This window comes from Rhopalosiphum padi, chromosome 1 (assembly GCF_020882245.1).
Source record: "Rhopalosiphum padi isolate XX-2018 chromosome 1, ASM2088224v1, whole genome shotgun sequence".
In the NCBI taxonomy this organism is placed as follows: domain Eukaryota; kingdom Metazoa; phylum Arthropoda; class Insecta; order Hemiptera; family Aphididae; genus Rhopalosiphum; species Rhopalosiphum padi.
The window spans coordinates 27,848,974-27,866,199 of record NC_083597.1 but is presented as its reverse complement, the minus strand read 5'-3'; the positions used below and the strand labels follow the sequence as shown (position 1 = coordinate 27,866,199).

Here is a 17,226-nt window from a genome sequence, read left to right as displayed (position 1 = left end):
AGACATTTAGAAAAAAAGTTTAGCGTAAACCCAATGTTTATTGTTAATATTTTATGAATATTTAAAATTCGAATTTTTAGGACTATGGATATTCAGACAAGAAATAATAACTTATCCTCTTTATCCTTTTACACTATTTGTTGATTTGATATTATTTAATAAATAAATGTAAATATTAAAGTATAATACTCTTACTTAGATTATAATTATATATAATACATTTTTCATAATAACTAGACTTGGAATTTTTAATTCTGTTTTTTGAAATTTAAAAATACAAATAATTTGTTATATTATTTTAAAAGAATCTACCAGTTAAAATGATAAAACAATATATTAATTAAGACTGTAGTTAATATAGCTTTTGTGAGATTAAGTAAATAAGAAAAATTAATATTTAATCAACTACGTAGCACGTAGTCAACTTCGTTTACTTAGAAGTTAGAAAACAACATGGTTGTACATGGTCGTATATAATTTAATGTGATTATTTGTTAAATATTGTCCATGGTTTGTCTTAGTAATACATTGTATAAAAATTATATACGAAACATCTCATTTAAATTTTAGGTACATAATAACTAGCTTTAGATTAGTGCTGTGAACTAAAAAAAAACTGTTTTCTAAATGTACCTATAAAGACTGAAACCAATTTTCTAGTACACAACTAGAAGTTATAAAGCTATTCAAAAGAATCGTAGTTTGATAATTTATTAGTTTCCATTAGCCAAAATATCAAAAATACTTTACATTCAGTAAATTAAAAAAAAAAATTACATACAGAAATTGGTACGTTATTAGCTACATTGTATAATTAAAAAAAAAAATTACAAATGATTTTACCTTTATATTATTTTCATCGCCATATTAAGTTAGAACGAATGTGTGCTTTTGGAAAACAAAATAAAAGTTTTAATAAAAAAAAAAAAAAAATTAATTCTAATTGAAGTAAAATGTGTGCCTAATCATTTTGACAGGACTAATTATGTAGTATTTTATAATGGTTGTGCATTTTAAATATAATTTATGTATGAGCACTTATTCTAGTCATAATGTGTTTTAAAATACAATATATATAATAATAGCTTATGAAATATATACAAAATGGTATGTATCATTAAATTATTTATAAAATTTTAAAAATATCAACAAAAAAACGACATTTTTTGTATTTTATTTAATATAGTATGATGTATTAAATTGTTATGTATATATTTATAGCCTTAAATTCGTTACTACTATAATTTTTATTGGATTATTATTTTTTTTTTATATATGTATAATATATATAACAGCTGAATATAAACATATTTTCATTCAATATCGTTTCATACTTCTATATATCTATATTTCACGTCCGATCACTAATTAATTTTGCTGCATTGCTACAAAACATTATCTTCGACCTTGTATCTAGTTTAATATTGGCAAACTGCTTGCCAAAAATCAGTAGTATACATAATTTATAATACTATAATAGTGTAGTGTTTTAAAGTATATTTCTATTTTAAACCAAAATGCATATGTATAATGATTACCTTATATTTCTTCAAAATTATAAATATAATACTACATTTTCATTTTAACTTAAAAATTAAAACCGAATTCATTATTTAGTTCTTTATCTTCTCAATACATATATGTTAAAAATATTATCATTAATTTTTTTCATTATATAAATTCTACGACTATAAAATATTATGACATTAAATGCTTTAAATAAATATCAAAAACTAAACTATGTCATAGTAAAAGTAAATTATTATTTTTATTTTGCTATACCTATTTGGATATTGATCGGTACGAGATAAATATTATTATTTAGATTATTATCATCTACAAAGTTAATATTAGGAAACTATACATGTTAAACGTTGTATAAACATGTTCGTTACTACATTTTTAACCAGTGTAACGAGTAATAACTTTTCGAATAACTAGTAATTCAACTCATGTACCTACACGCTAAATAAGTCTACATCACAATCTACCTTATTGTATACTTGAAATTAAAATATTTCCAAAAATCATTAATTATATAACATGTTATAATTTATAATACATATTCATAACTGTTAAATAGAGCCTTGCCCTTAAATAAATAAATTACTACGAAATAGTTTTAAGTGTGGCTATATTGTGAACGAGTTACCTATAAAAAGGCTTAAAATATATATATATATATTGTGCACAATGTAATATATATGCACATATATAATAGTCGTTGCCGTTAAAAATGTCATTTACTGTGGAATTGATATCTTTCATTAAAAAACGATTACAAAACACTAATTCAATAAAAATAATTAATGAACAATATAACGTGCCACTTTATTAAAATCTTAAATCTTGTCAAAATGTGTTGTGATTTGTCAAAATCATCTCCAATTATTATTGAAATATAACTGTTACTTTATTTTTTTTTTTTTGTTAACTCTAAATTGTTACTTTACTGTTAGAAGTTTACCAAAAAATGTTTGATTTTCCATATATTTGTTTATAATATACTTACAATATAATTTGAAGAGCACATAATTCAATTTAATATGTATTCTAAGTCAATAATTTAATATTTTTGGTATATTAATAAGGAAATACATTTTATTTCTACTAGTTATTTACATAAGATTTTTTTTTTATAATAGCTTCTGGTATAAATTATGATAGCTCATCAATAAGATTGTACAGCTCGATTATTAGTTGTTATGATGATTATTTCGATAGCATTATAAATTCCTAAAAGTATAAAATGTATAGATAATGTGCCACCTATGTTGTATGTATGAGTTAAACGCATCTAAACTTGAAAAGGAATTGAAATGGAAAAAGTCTATAAATATTGTCATAAAGTTAATGTCGCAAGATTATTGATGATATTTTATCGTAAATTATAAGTTTTTTTTTTTTTATACAAACTGTTGCGCATTTTACCCTCAATAACCCTGTAACAATATCAGAAGAAACGATTAAAGTTCTATACGAGTAACTAGACTAGATTTAAATAGAACAAAAATCTTTTTGCAATAATGTAGATCTTATTTTACTATTCTAACTTAGGTTTTTACTTTGTGGTTATATCTTCACCCACTAGGTCGTATGACCGTTGGTTGTGGAATGTGTTGATATAATTCAGTGATAAATATTTAATCTGTTTTTATTTTTATGTAAAACAAAATATAGTATGAAATAACTTGAAGTGTATAATTTTTTAAGCTCGAAGAATATTATTAAACATATGTAATTTATAGAGACTGTCACAATAATTATGACTGTATATTATATACATTTTTATACAATTATTATTATAAAAAATTTATAAATTAGTATTGCAGATGGTTTATTATTTGTTAAATAAAAGAATAAATTTAATAGAAACAGATTATATTATTAATATTTATTGAAATTGTCTTAAAAATTGGTATCTCAAGTTCATATAATTTTTAATATTAAACAATTTTATTGATATTCTATACAACAATCTAATGTTTAATTTATAACAATTACTTGACCACAATTAGTTTAATTGACTATAAAATTTAAATCGTGGTCATGTATTAACCGTATAAATCCTCTCAAAATGGTTCTGCTAAATATTATAGGTAGGTACTGGGAGGGAATTATCTATTTGGTGTAATTGGTTTCTCAAAAGGGCACAAAACATCTCTAACACTATTGGTTATTGAATATTGAAACCACTTGGACCATAAAATCGGATATATCGTAAAAACGCGAGTATGGAAGAGTATGGAAACGTTCGCATTAACTTAACTGGGTAAAAAAAAATACTATGCACGTAAAACCATCCCAAATTCGGATATCCGTATTCCGTATTAGAAAGGAGGTTTAACGACACAACAGCAATGCAATAATAACAAAATCCAACACATATACATAATATACATATATGAGTGAAATTAAATAATAATTGAATATTTACAATGTACAATCAATGCTGAGTTTATGACATAAAAAACTCGAGGCTAGTCAAAATTATATGCCCATAACACTATCCACCTACTTAAAAAAATAAATTAAAACATGCAAAAAAGTATATTTCATATAGGTATATATACATTTATACTGATATTTAATTCTTTAAAACATAAACATAAGTTTCGATAATTAATTCGTCTTATATTTATTATATTTTTTATAAATATAATACATATATATATTATTATTATTATTATTATAGATATATAAGTAATTAAATCTTACATTCTCTGTATTATAGTATACTGTAGATATTTCATTATTCACCAAAGCTGCGAACTTCGTTGTCAAGTTTGTATTAATTAAAAAAAATAAAAATTTAACATTTTCAAAAATGTATTTAACTTTGTGGAGGTTGTTTTAAATTTATTATACAGTATTATTATAATCGTCTACAACAAAAAATAATCCCGAAATACACTCAGGTTAGGTCTCGTTCTAACATTAGTACAGTTATAAATTAATAACTAAATACAAAACGTCAACACTAGTTAAAATATTATTATCTATGATTTTGAAATGTGTTTTAAATGTTATAATATAATATAACATCATACAATTTTAACTATAAAACAATTTTGATTTTTTTTTTAACACATTTAAGAGTATTCTTATAACATCGGGTCTTAGGGCAAGGATCCTCTCTCTTCTCAAAACCAGTACTTTGATATAAATTCATAATATCGAATATCTATCGTTTTTGACAAATTACAATATTGGTTCTTAATAAAACTTTAAAGAGATTAAAATAAAGTACGGTTAATTGTTTACTGTAAGTATAACGATTAAGACTTTTAAAATATGTTTAAAACTCAAAAATTCGTAGTATTGAAATCATTGACTAATATTATTTATTGGTATAAAATAGCATGATTTATAATAAAATTGTTCCCTCTTACTACGTTTACATTGTAAATATACAAGTAAATAACAGAACCGTGTTAGGATAACTTTACTATTCTCAGTAGTCTCTAGTCAGTAAAATCATGTAATATATCATTTAGTATTGAATGTTATCTGCAATGGTTATAATATTTTTATTCGTATAACATATTTTCACAGAGCATGTGTTATAGTAATTAAATGTATAGTATTATGTTTAACATACACAACATGAGGCAAGCGATATATTACGCGAGAAACCATTACGTTGTCAATATGTTAATTAAAAACTAACGAAAAAACACAATTTAATCATACGAGTTGTTTTATGTAAGTGTATATAATTGCAAGTGCCTCAAAATTTTAGGATTAAAAACAAAATGTTGGTTAATTTAAATTTCATTCTGTAAATGGTTGTACCTAAGTAGAATGGAAAATGAAAACGTTAGCTGAGTGGGTTCAGCAGTCGGACAAACGAGCAAACACGCGGTTGGGGATGAAGAGATGAGAACTTTAGAGCTTCGCAGTGTCAGAGATTCTTTCTGTCTGCGTTGGGCGTGAGGGGGTGGACAACTCGTGAGGCGGTGGCAGTGGTGGGACGTCGGCAACGGTGACTGTAGTAGTAGAAGAGAAAGTACCGCATTAACGTCGCATTTTCTACAGCCAACGTCTAGCGTATTCAGAACACATAGTGCAATATGGTGTGTTCTCGTACTCCCTCGCCACACCGCCATAGTTCGTAGCCCCCACGCTAAATTAAACAACCCCCGTGTGTCTTTTTTCCTTTTTTTTCTGCATCTTCCCACCACTCCTCATTTCCCTCACCTCAGAACCATATGCCCGTTGCACAACGCATTTCCTTTTGCATCGAGTAGGCTTGAACATACATAATATATATATATATATATATATATATGTGAGTGTGAGTGTGTGTCTATATATATATATACATACAGACATAACTTGTGTCCAGACTTAACAACGTTAGACCCGTTCGGAACGGTTTATCGCTCAACAACAGCAAAGGAACATTTACGCGAGTGTAGCTAGTCGCCGAGCAAAGATAATGAATAAATAAAACAATATACAAAAAACTACGCATATGCGTGCCGTACATCTATTATGGTATTATTACGCCATGTCGTGCATACTGTGATAAGTTAAATGAACAATATTATATTAACGAAATCGTACGAATGGGCTTGTTTTGCAGATTTCAGTGGTTTTGTCGGGGAGGGGGAGGGTTATTTGGGTGATGAAAAACCTTCAGCTTCAATGCCGTATTTATTCGAAAAATATCTGTACTATGTGATTATGATCACAACAAAATATGTTATCTAATATTTCGATTTGATATTATAAAATATAAATCTTTTCTATTTATAAAATTATTACTATAGTCAACAGTTTATCGTTATTAGATGTTTCGAAATGTGTATGACTAAAAATATGTTCGTTTAAAAATGCATTATATAAAATATAAAATTAGTTTCTGTTCAAAAATTGGTTTAATGTGCAATAATTGATTATGTGATTATTGTCAATTATTATATCTTATCATATTATACCCAAGTAAATAACAATTCTATATAAAAATGAATATTATACGCCTGAAATGCAATGTGAATGAAAAACTAAAACGATATATTTTTTTTATACTTCAATAAATCGTTAATTCTAACAAGTGAAATGGAAAAATACTTTTAAAAAAAATCAGGGATGCCCAAAACAAACTGCTTAGGTATACAAAAATGCGTATCATACGGGTACTGAGAAATGTAAAATGTCCATAACAGTTTTCAAAAAACGATCAATATTTATAGTTATAAACATGTAATATACAAATAAAATAGGTCCATTAAACAACAATATCGTAAATTATTATATGCAACATATTATATGTAAATGTATTTATCATTTAAATTTTAAATAAACAAACTTCCGAAACTATAATAAATTTCAATAGCAAGCCATCGAGTGTTCAATTTTTGATCAAGTGCACTTAAAAAACTATACACAGTAGCAGGATTATGATAATAATATAACTTTGCAGAGCACTTTTAAAACTCGTGTTAACACACAAAAAAAAACCAAAATTTTTGTAAAACCAATAGATTTTTGAGCTGTTTGCTATGCTCAGAATCTAAACGTAATAAACACAAAAACAAAATGTTTTTTTAAACTGTTCAGCAATAAATAATAAAAATCCACGGAGATTGGTAGTTAATGATAAAAAGAGTTTGCATAAAAAATGCTGGTTAAATTATGCACTTATAATGTAACTAATTTACACAGCATCGTTTTACTGGCTTCACATTTAACGCAATAGTATATATTATATAATATACATATATAAAATATATACACATTTGCCAAAAGCTAAATGTATTTTTAAAAGAGGTGGAACGCAGATCCTGCACCCTATTTTTTCACGCAAATGAGAACGTTCCTCCTAAATGGGTTAGTCATTAGCGACGATTTGTGTACGTGAGCTTTAAATTTGTATTTTTATTTTTAAAAATTCGTGACACAAAAGTTTACACTATGAAGCATTTCTCCGTTAAACTACACAATTTGTGACGCTAGAACGTAAATTTAATTTTCATTGGCTACTGTCCAAACGATTAATTTTTATCACACATTAGACAAACCAAAAATTATGATCTCAGATGGTACGCTGTATAGGGAAAATGAGAATTTATGGCTTTGTTCTTATTTTAAAGTCAACCCATTGTTTAAATGTTAACATTAATATATTTTTCAATTGAATAATTTTATCAAAGATTTACTGCAGTTAAGTTTAATATAGACCTTATAAAATACTAACGGCTATATGTGTTTATGGTAGTATGTAAAATCTAGTTAAATGTACTGTTTTCGTATCATTATTTTAAAATGTTAAGACAGTTAAATATTCCTTAAGCGATTTATCACAACAGATATAAATAAGTATTAAACGTATTAAATTTAATCCGAAAATTAATACAAATGATATTCATATAATGATTGTGTTAAATGCAGATAATTTTTTTATATAATTCTATCTTTTTTTTCTTTATAATTGTCTATTATTGCGATTGCGATTGCTATGTTTCAACCATACAATTAAAATCGTATAGATTTCTTGTTTATTTTAATATTCCTGTTCGTTAATTAGTCTACGAATAATTAATATTCTATAAATCAGTTAAGCTCGTTAAAATATGATTGTCTTGAAAAAAAATGTTATTGGAAATATTTGACTTGATTCATATTCTGTTCTAAGCTGTTCTCCCTTATATAGTATAATAATATTATTGTTATTTGAAATTATAGAAAATTAAAGCACAATTTGAATGTATACGTTATCAATTATTATACAATTAAAACTATTTTCTGCAGAGTTTATTATTATGACAGATTCTCCGGAATTACGTTCATTTAGTTAATATATTATTATTATTATTATTATTATTATTATTGTACCTATTCGAATAAATGATTGTTATCAAGTTTAAAAACTCATCTACGAACAAAGACAAGTACACTCTCTATATTATGATTTTAAATATAATTTAGAAAAATGTCACAACGAATGCCTTTATTTATTTCTATTTTATCTTGATATTTTTGATAACTCAGAATAGTTTTTCGGTATTTTCACGTATCGGGCTGTGCGGAATGAAAGTTCAATTGACGCATACTTACTATACTGTGGTAGTGCAACAAACTTTTGTAACTTGTATTTATTTTTTTCATCCCCTCGGGACATCCGTTACAGAAATAGTGTGAACATTTTGGAAAACATTGTTCTATGTTTACACTAGAAAAGCACCTTTAATAAGTAATAACAATGCAATTTAAAATAAACTAAGAACACGGGTTAAATAATATTTGAATTTAAACTTACATGACTATAATCTAGACTCTATATTTAATAGAATATTCATTTACATAGATAATCGTATTTACATTTTTTTTTCACACTGTCGTCGGTGAACTAAAATTATACGATTAAGTTAGGTTTGGTTAAATATTGTCATGTATATAAATAGTTATGTATTATTTTTTTTTTCAAAAACAAAGTATTTTAAATTGTCCATGCAATTATGTGTACCTAGTGTAATCTGCTCCTTACAGATGTGACTTACAATACATAACTCACACAGTAAGTAATAGAATGCGGTAGTTTCTTTCAGAACTATTTTTTGTTGCATCAATTTCTGTCACATTTATATAAGTATGTGGTAGGGAGACAGGAATTGAATATTCTATTTAATGCTGCTAAATTCTACACAAACGTTCGACAAAAAAATTTCGTTAGCAGCCATAAATATCATTACACAGTCCTTGTTTGACACGACCCGTCAAAGTTCTCTGTAAAACTGTACGGGGATTTAAGACCGCGCAGAGAATATTCTGAACCATTATCACAATTTATCTTTTAAACGCACAATTTAAAGGATAATAGAGAAACAGAGGCGCGAAAAATATTAATAATAGGAAAAAGTTCCAGCCAAGAAGTCGTTAGTCAGTGGTAGTATAAGCGAGTTTTTTTTTTGTGAATAAATCAATTACGGATAAAAGTTTTATAGTGTTTTCAACTTGTGGGTGTAAATCACACTGGATTACCGAATAGATGACCGATGTAAATCAGGATTTCCTACCCGTTTAAACCGGTTATAAAATTGGCCAAATGATATTTTAAAACGCTACCCGTATTTTAGAAGTTCTCGGCAAGTTTAAGCCAACCCCGGAAAAATGCCGGGATTGAAGTAGCCACAGGTCTATACATTGTCCAAAAGATTTTTTTTTTTATATATATCGTATATTATATAAAATAGTAACGCTGTCGCTAATGGATACATTATTTTTCTAAAACTTCATATTTAACACATAGTTTTATGCGGTGAATTATTGTTAAAAATAATTTATTCATTAACATAAAAATGCATGCCTGCATACCTATGAATTAAAAACAATTGACAGATAGTTAAAAATATTATATTATATGAACATTTATTACGACAATTCATTTATTTTTTATTTTTATATTTTGTATTCAATTAAATATTATATTGATAACTATCATGTATGTTATAGAATTGTTATTGTATGGGCAATTATTGTAAAATCTGAATTTATATTCAAAACCAGAGCCAGGAAATTATTATAGATTAGAACTTTTTTATTTTGTTTATTAAGTATTTTATTAGCCAGGAGTCTGTAAAAATTACTATAAATACCTTTTTAATTGTTTTTAGAATTTAGGAATAATCTTCTATATAATAATTACAAACCCACCTTAAAATTCCTCACCGAAATATTGACCCAACCAGCACATAAATTATGTCCTTTTTAATTATTTTTATTCTCTATATACACTATACATACATAAATACATACATATTTCATATATACATTATTGTAGTTAGTTCATATTGATTGGCAAAATGGTAAATAAATTAATTCTATCGAATATTATTATGGTTTACATTTTAATGAAATTGAACTAATTTACGGTTGACATTTTCAACTAGATACAGCTATACGTTTAATTTAATTGTAGGTATTATATTGATGTCAATATGTGAGTTTTACTAATTAGTCGAGACGTTATAATCAATTATTTATACCTACAAACCAAAACATGTTTTAGTTACAAATCACACTGTTACGAGACAAGTATTAGGTGTACATAGGTTCAGGCGACTGGGTTAGCAGTGAATGTATCTAACGAATGTTTTTTGCCACAACGTTATGGTCAATTATTGATTTGTATAGGCAGTTTAATGCGATAGAATCCTGTGGAGAATAGGAAATTTCCCCCATCTAATTTTCACTATTCTCTGAACGATAGGTATTATTTTCCTTCTTTTTCTATTTTAATCAAAACTTTTTTTGCTCACTTTTTCGGTTAACATTTTATGAAAACTAATTTTTTTTTTTGTCTTAAGTATATTTTTTTATTGTTACTGTAATGATATTTTTATTTCTTTGACAAAATTCTAAGTTTTGAAGTGTTTTTTTTTTTACAAAATTGACAAAATCAACCCGTGATTTTCAGGTTAGGTTGTACCTTCTACATGTTTTACATTCATAATTGAAGTGTTTTCACTGTCAATATAATGGTCTTGAATGTTTTTCCTTACGTTAACGAACGTGGGTCTAAATCAATAGTAAATGTTAGTTATATTTAGATTACTAAACTCAATAATTAGATAGTAGTTTAAACAAAATACTAGTTCAAATAATGTTCTTTGAAAATTGTATTTATAGTTATAAGCATAACAACCTTGTGTACTCGTAGGTTGTACATTTTTATTATTAAAGCACTCAAACTACCATATTTTTTTTTTCGTTCCTATTATTTTCGAGTGTTAATTGTATACAATATGTTAACAGCAGAACATAATACTAATATATAATCATAATCGTATTTTTTGTATTACCTGTACGGCCGTATTATAATCATCAGATTATTACATTTTATATTAATAATTTTAAATATTTCATTAATTGTACACTGTCGAACAATTGATTTTATCACACTAGTATTTAGTCTCGTATATAGTTGTAGTCTCGTCAATTCCGGTTGACTAAAAATTAAGCGGGCTTAATATTTTCTTATAGCACTTCTTTTTCAATCGATATGAGTTCAAAGCGTATAAAGTTAAGTGATGCCTAGTTTAATAAAAGAGCTGAGGAAAAAAAATTAAAAAAACGAACTAATCATTTCTAAAGCATCTAAAATTCAAAGTTTCTACAGAAAATAAAAACTAGCGTAAAATAATTATACATTTATAATTAAAACAAAACAACGAAATTGTATAAAATATTACTCGTAAATAATAAAAAATAATTAAATAGTATGTTGTATTATTTTAACAATAATGAAAAACATAAAGTCTTAATTCATACATCATTTATACTAAGCTTTCTAAAACTAGTTGTAAAAAACATAATTTATAATACTCGAGACTGCGATTTTATTTCAAACACTGTATTCTTTATTATTTATTTTATATAAAGGGTGGATCAGCATTATTTGACATACTTGACATACGCAATAACTTTTATTATATCCATCTATCCAATGTCTTACATATTTTTTTTTTTCCAACAAATATCATAACAATGTTACCGGTGTTATTTTTAATATAATTAATTTTTTTTTTATGACGAGCCAATGTGATCGTAAAGGGTGGAATTTTAAAATCTGTCCCCATACGGTTTATTTCTTAATCCACCACTGGATATGGCCAATTCAAGTGTCAGTGACACCGTCGCAGTCCGCGCACCTTGTCCGTTCGTCGCGGACCCGCTACGACTTAACCGAACAACCACGTGTTCCATCGTCTTGTATACGGTTGTTCGTTAATGTGCGATTTTGCGGTTAATGATCGCCCTATTTATACACTCTTTAAATTGTACTCAGCGTTGTGTGGAGGAGTGCCGTGTATTCGATTGGAATTGTTTTTTTTCCTTTTTTTCCATTGTGAACTGCCGGGATTATCAACGGCAGTTTTCTCTCCACCGCCTTCACAAGTTCTCAGCGCTTCAAGTCTTTTATCATGATATGTAACGATGATGTCACACATTCACGCGGTATTTTTGTTTTTTCTTTGTACACATTTTATTTTTTTAATTTAATGCTTCTGGCCGAGGAGATGTCTTCGGCAGATTTGTAGGTTGTATCTATGTTACTCTAATACGTTGATACACTATTTTTTTTTTTTTTTTGTTACATACATTTTCATTCATATACTCGTTGTTGTTAATCCACAGTGTATATCCACACTACTTTTATTCGTCAACCGAGTCGTAGTGGCCGACCAACCTTTGGTAGGAGCCTGATAGTGCAAAATGATTTTAAATAGTTTACATAGACAAATAAGCTGTTGAAAATATAAATTTGATGTATTGATTATATTTAACTTATAAAATTAATATAAAAATATAAAAATATAATGAACAAACCTATTCTATAATAGTGAAAATCAATTATATGAGTCGAACTTTATTTTTTGGTTTTATAATGGCTGTATTGTGGTTAAACTGTACAGTAATTAAAAAAATTTATTATACAAGAGGGAAACATTTATTATTCAATATTTTGTTTTATTTCACATCGATAAACCTATATATCATGGTTTATAAATAAATAAAATAAAATATTTTAGAATTTAATTAATAAAACAATTTTGCATTATTAATTAACACATAGTTATAAGCTCGTAAAGTTTACATTAATCAATAATAAGTCGTATTGATTATAAATTCAAAAATTAAATTGAAATATATATATATTTAAGGTACATTACTTACATCATTAATTTAAATTTAATGTTTAAAACAATTTCTTAGAAACTAAATTGATTTTAGGTTATATTTAATGTACGTATATCTATTTTATAGTAGTGAGAATATCAGATAAACAAGTTGTTTACACAGATATCATTTTAAATAAAAATGACAAATTTAATTCTAATCATTAAAAACTATAGAATTGTTAAAGACAGTTATTTGATACATAAAATAGAAATTCTTCATAACATTAAGTTAAATATTATTTTATCGTTAAGTGAACAGTATATTATAATAAAAAATATGTCAAGATAATATGTACAATAATAATGGATAAAACAACATCAATAATACAATATAAACAAATATTTGGTTAAAATATACATATTTCACAAACAAATGTTTAAGTTAAAATATGTCAAAAACTACCAATTATTTATTTAAGTATTTTTTTTTTATTATTATTTGAAAACTTATTGTAACCACTTTCAAATTGTATTTGTTTTCAAGTCGAACTTTTGTTTGAAAAATTGTACTATTTAAAATAGTGTATAAGTATACACTTATATACATATTACATGATATATGCAATAACTATCAAAACTTTCGATGAATATTGTTTTTTTTTTTTTATTAATATATAATATGATTGAGAAAACTTAAGGTTGAAGTTATACTTTTCACATCCAATTGTCAAGGTTTAAAGGAACAATAGAACTCATTACAAAAATAAAAAACGTGAATAACATTTAAAACTGGCATGGCGTATCGTTATTTCATTGTATAGTAAAACATAATACATTTTTCAAAAATAAATCTCTCAGTAGTACACGAAATCGAATTACTTAGTGAATTGTTTCCGGCATCAACCGCCAACACACACACACACACACACACATATATATAAATATATATGTTTAATATTTGCCATCTCCGGATTGATTCTATTTTTATTTACTTTAAATTACGTCGACCGGAATTCATGGGAAATGAAAGTCGGCAGGGACAGAAACATGGTAAAACCACGTTCGCGGAGAATCGTCAACGCCTTCGGGTGGTAACAGTAAAAAAAAAAAAAAAATCCTAAAACGTTGACATTTCAAGGAGGAAAGTTATAAATTTACAAAACCACTGTGCACAGTGTACGTCGCTCGAATGCATTTCACGACGATATTTTTATCATTCCGACACAAATGATCCGAAAGTAACGTACCACCGCTTTGACGGGCGCCGTAGTCGTGTCCCATAACGAGCGCGTTCTTCCACCCCCGGCCAAGGCTCGAGATCACCACCGATCTATGACTCGCGTGCAATAGCTATAGGTACAGAACCCACCATAACAGCTACCATTTTGTCATACCGCAGAGCCGATAAATCTCGCGCCACGGGGCATTGCGGGATAAATGTATTTTGCACACACCTTTTATTCCCCATACCTACTCGCCTTTGCACGATCGACGATGCTGCAGTGTATTATTCATATTATTTAGTAGTTTTTTTTTTTTCAAATATTTTAGTACCGAATATACGTTTTTTTTAAATGATTCGAATATTTAACTTTCACGTTCCTACAACGGAAAAAACACGAAACAATGTAGGTAAATTATTCAATCATCTGTACATCTTTTTTATTTTTTTCGTTAAATGTAGGTATTTTATATGACATGGTTTTTATGAATTTATTTTTTTTTTTAAATCATTTGAAGTCATTACAACATAACATAAAAGAAATAACATTTTTTTTTCATAATATTCTTTATAATTTTTAAGTTTTTTGCATACTTTTTTACTTAACTCTATATCGCTCTACCATTTGTTATGGGCCCGTTTACCCCTGTCAATAATTAATCAATGAAAAATAATTAAATAAAATATTAAATTGAAATTATTTTCTACCGCCATATTATTATACAGTACGATATATATATATATATATAGTATATATATTATATGTATTTAAAAAAAAAAGTTGCGTATTATTATTATTATAATGCACGTTGAACACAATGACGAGACATGATACTATAACATTCGATTTGACGTTCTTAATCGGTGCCATGTTTATTTGGATTGCCTTTAATATAGCAAAATGTAAGTTTTAATGTCCATACAGCACTAAATCATAATACAGTTATAATATAGTACGTACGGCGCAATAATGTACACATCGCGTTGCAGATGATCAATTGACATTGTTAAAATCGAAATCAAAGTATGTGTGCTCAAAAGTTTTACGTGGGTATCTATATATGTGGATCACTGCCGGGGTTGTATGATGCAGTTGTGCGCCGCGTTTGGCATTGGTGAAAAGTCAACTCCGGTTCGTATCTCTAGGCAGTTTAACGCGCACAAAACAGACGACGTAATAATAATAATAATAATACCTAGTAATTATGTTACTGTAATCGCATTCCAAAACACTTTCTTCTCGGCTGTATGTTGTTACACACTTCCCGGTCGGAATACGCCAATTGCATGTTATTGTACTCGACTTAACGAACAATGACTCGATTCCCACTATAATTTTCTGACAGGAATTTACCCGCGATCAGCATAGTTATGTGTTTAACCCAAATCAATACTTTATAGTAATTTCAGTATTATATGTTTAGTGAAATAAAATAATACTGGGCAGTGTATATTTTTTACAAAATAAAAATTTTAATCGTCATTAAAAATAATTGATGCGTCTGTGTAGTGAATTTTGACATACTAATTAATAATGATTATTAAACTGTAGTACGTTAATTAATTATATTTTAAATAATTTTAAACAAATTGTGGTTTAAACAATTTTAAATTACATAATACATATCGTGAAAATATTACATATTTTAATATAAAATAGATATTTAAAGACATACTAAAGAGTCAACAATGTTATTTGATATAATATAATTAATCATGTGATTATATTTAATAAAATTGTGGTATTTTGTTTTGCATAAAAGCAATATAAGTATTATTATAATATTATCCCATAACATATTTCTGATTTGGTGATTTGATTTATTTTCAGCAAGGTCAGCTACGTTAATGTAACCGTACCCTCATATTAAACGTCAAGTTATCCATCAATTTTCACAAAAAAAAAAAAATTAAATTGCTTACACCCACATAAACGCTCAGCAGGTAAAATATGGGTTTGTTGTACCGTTTAGTGTCTAAAACATGGAAGTAGATCGAAAAATGTAGTCTAATGTTTTATATATATATTTTTTTAAACTTTTTTCCATTATCACAGGATATATTATATAATTATGGTAATAATATTAAAATCATACATTTATTATGCATATATAACATAATATTATATTATAATGCATGTGATATTTTCATATTATTCAAGTTATTCTATTACAATAATATTATTATGTTATATATTTTTTTTTAAAAAAATCCTTCTATGGTTCGTTTATTGTTGTCACTGAAAATATATTTAACCGCTTAAACTATTTTTAGCTTCTCGAGAATCGATTTTCAGACGTTGGACGATTACCCCGCAAAAGGAAATATAATATTATATTATAAACATAGTTATTTTTTTTCCTTCACCAGTATCTAATCGTTGTCATCCTGAACAGGGTGATAATAATATAATACTGAATACGCATGCAGCATGTATGTATATACGTCGTATTTACCTGTATAGATATATTACATCGATATATTTCGCTATAACCACAAAGTGCGTATGTTAACAGATGAACGAACACTTTTCGTTAGCAACAATGACTTATTGATATATTTTTCCTCCTTTTGGATATTTTTTAAAAGTCATTCAAAGCCAAACCCGCGCGTTATTGAAACCACCACATGTCTAAAAGTAAAACGAATGATTATATATTAACATTTTTTTTTTTTTTTTTATTAAAATTGTTGAATACCTTTCTCGCTAAATATTCAATAGAAACTATGCTTACGAAAAAATAAGGTGAACATAATAGTTCAACCATCATATTGCTTAAAGGATTTACAGTTGGATATTCAAAATTGAAATTTATGAAATAACAATGATTAATATTTATATTTTTTTCTAACAGTTCGGGTTATTTTAAAACAACA

The 17,226-nt window shown here is 26.5% G+C and overlaps 1 protein-coding gene across 2 annotated transcripts in view; it reads left to right on the top strand.

Annotated features, from left to right (window-relative positions):
* Positions 1–17,226, top strand: part of LOC132917103 (leucine-rich repeat-containing protein 24) — a 144,401-nt gene that overhangs the window by 28,648 nt on the left and 98,527 nt on the right. The window contains exon 2 of one of the 2 annotated variants that reach the window (XM_060977667.1): positions 16,181–16,293. The exons of the other annotated variant lie outside the window; for it this stretch is intronic. The gene's annotated coding sequence lies outside the window, so the exon portion shown is untranslated. The remainder of the gene's footprint in view (positions 1–16,180; positions 16,294–17,226) is intronic. 2 annotated transcript variants of the gene reach the window in all.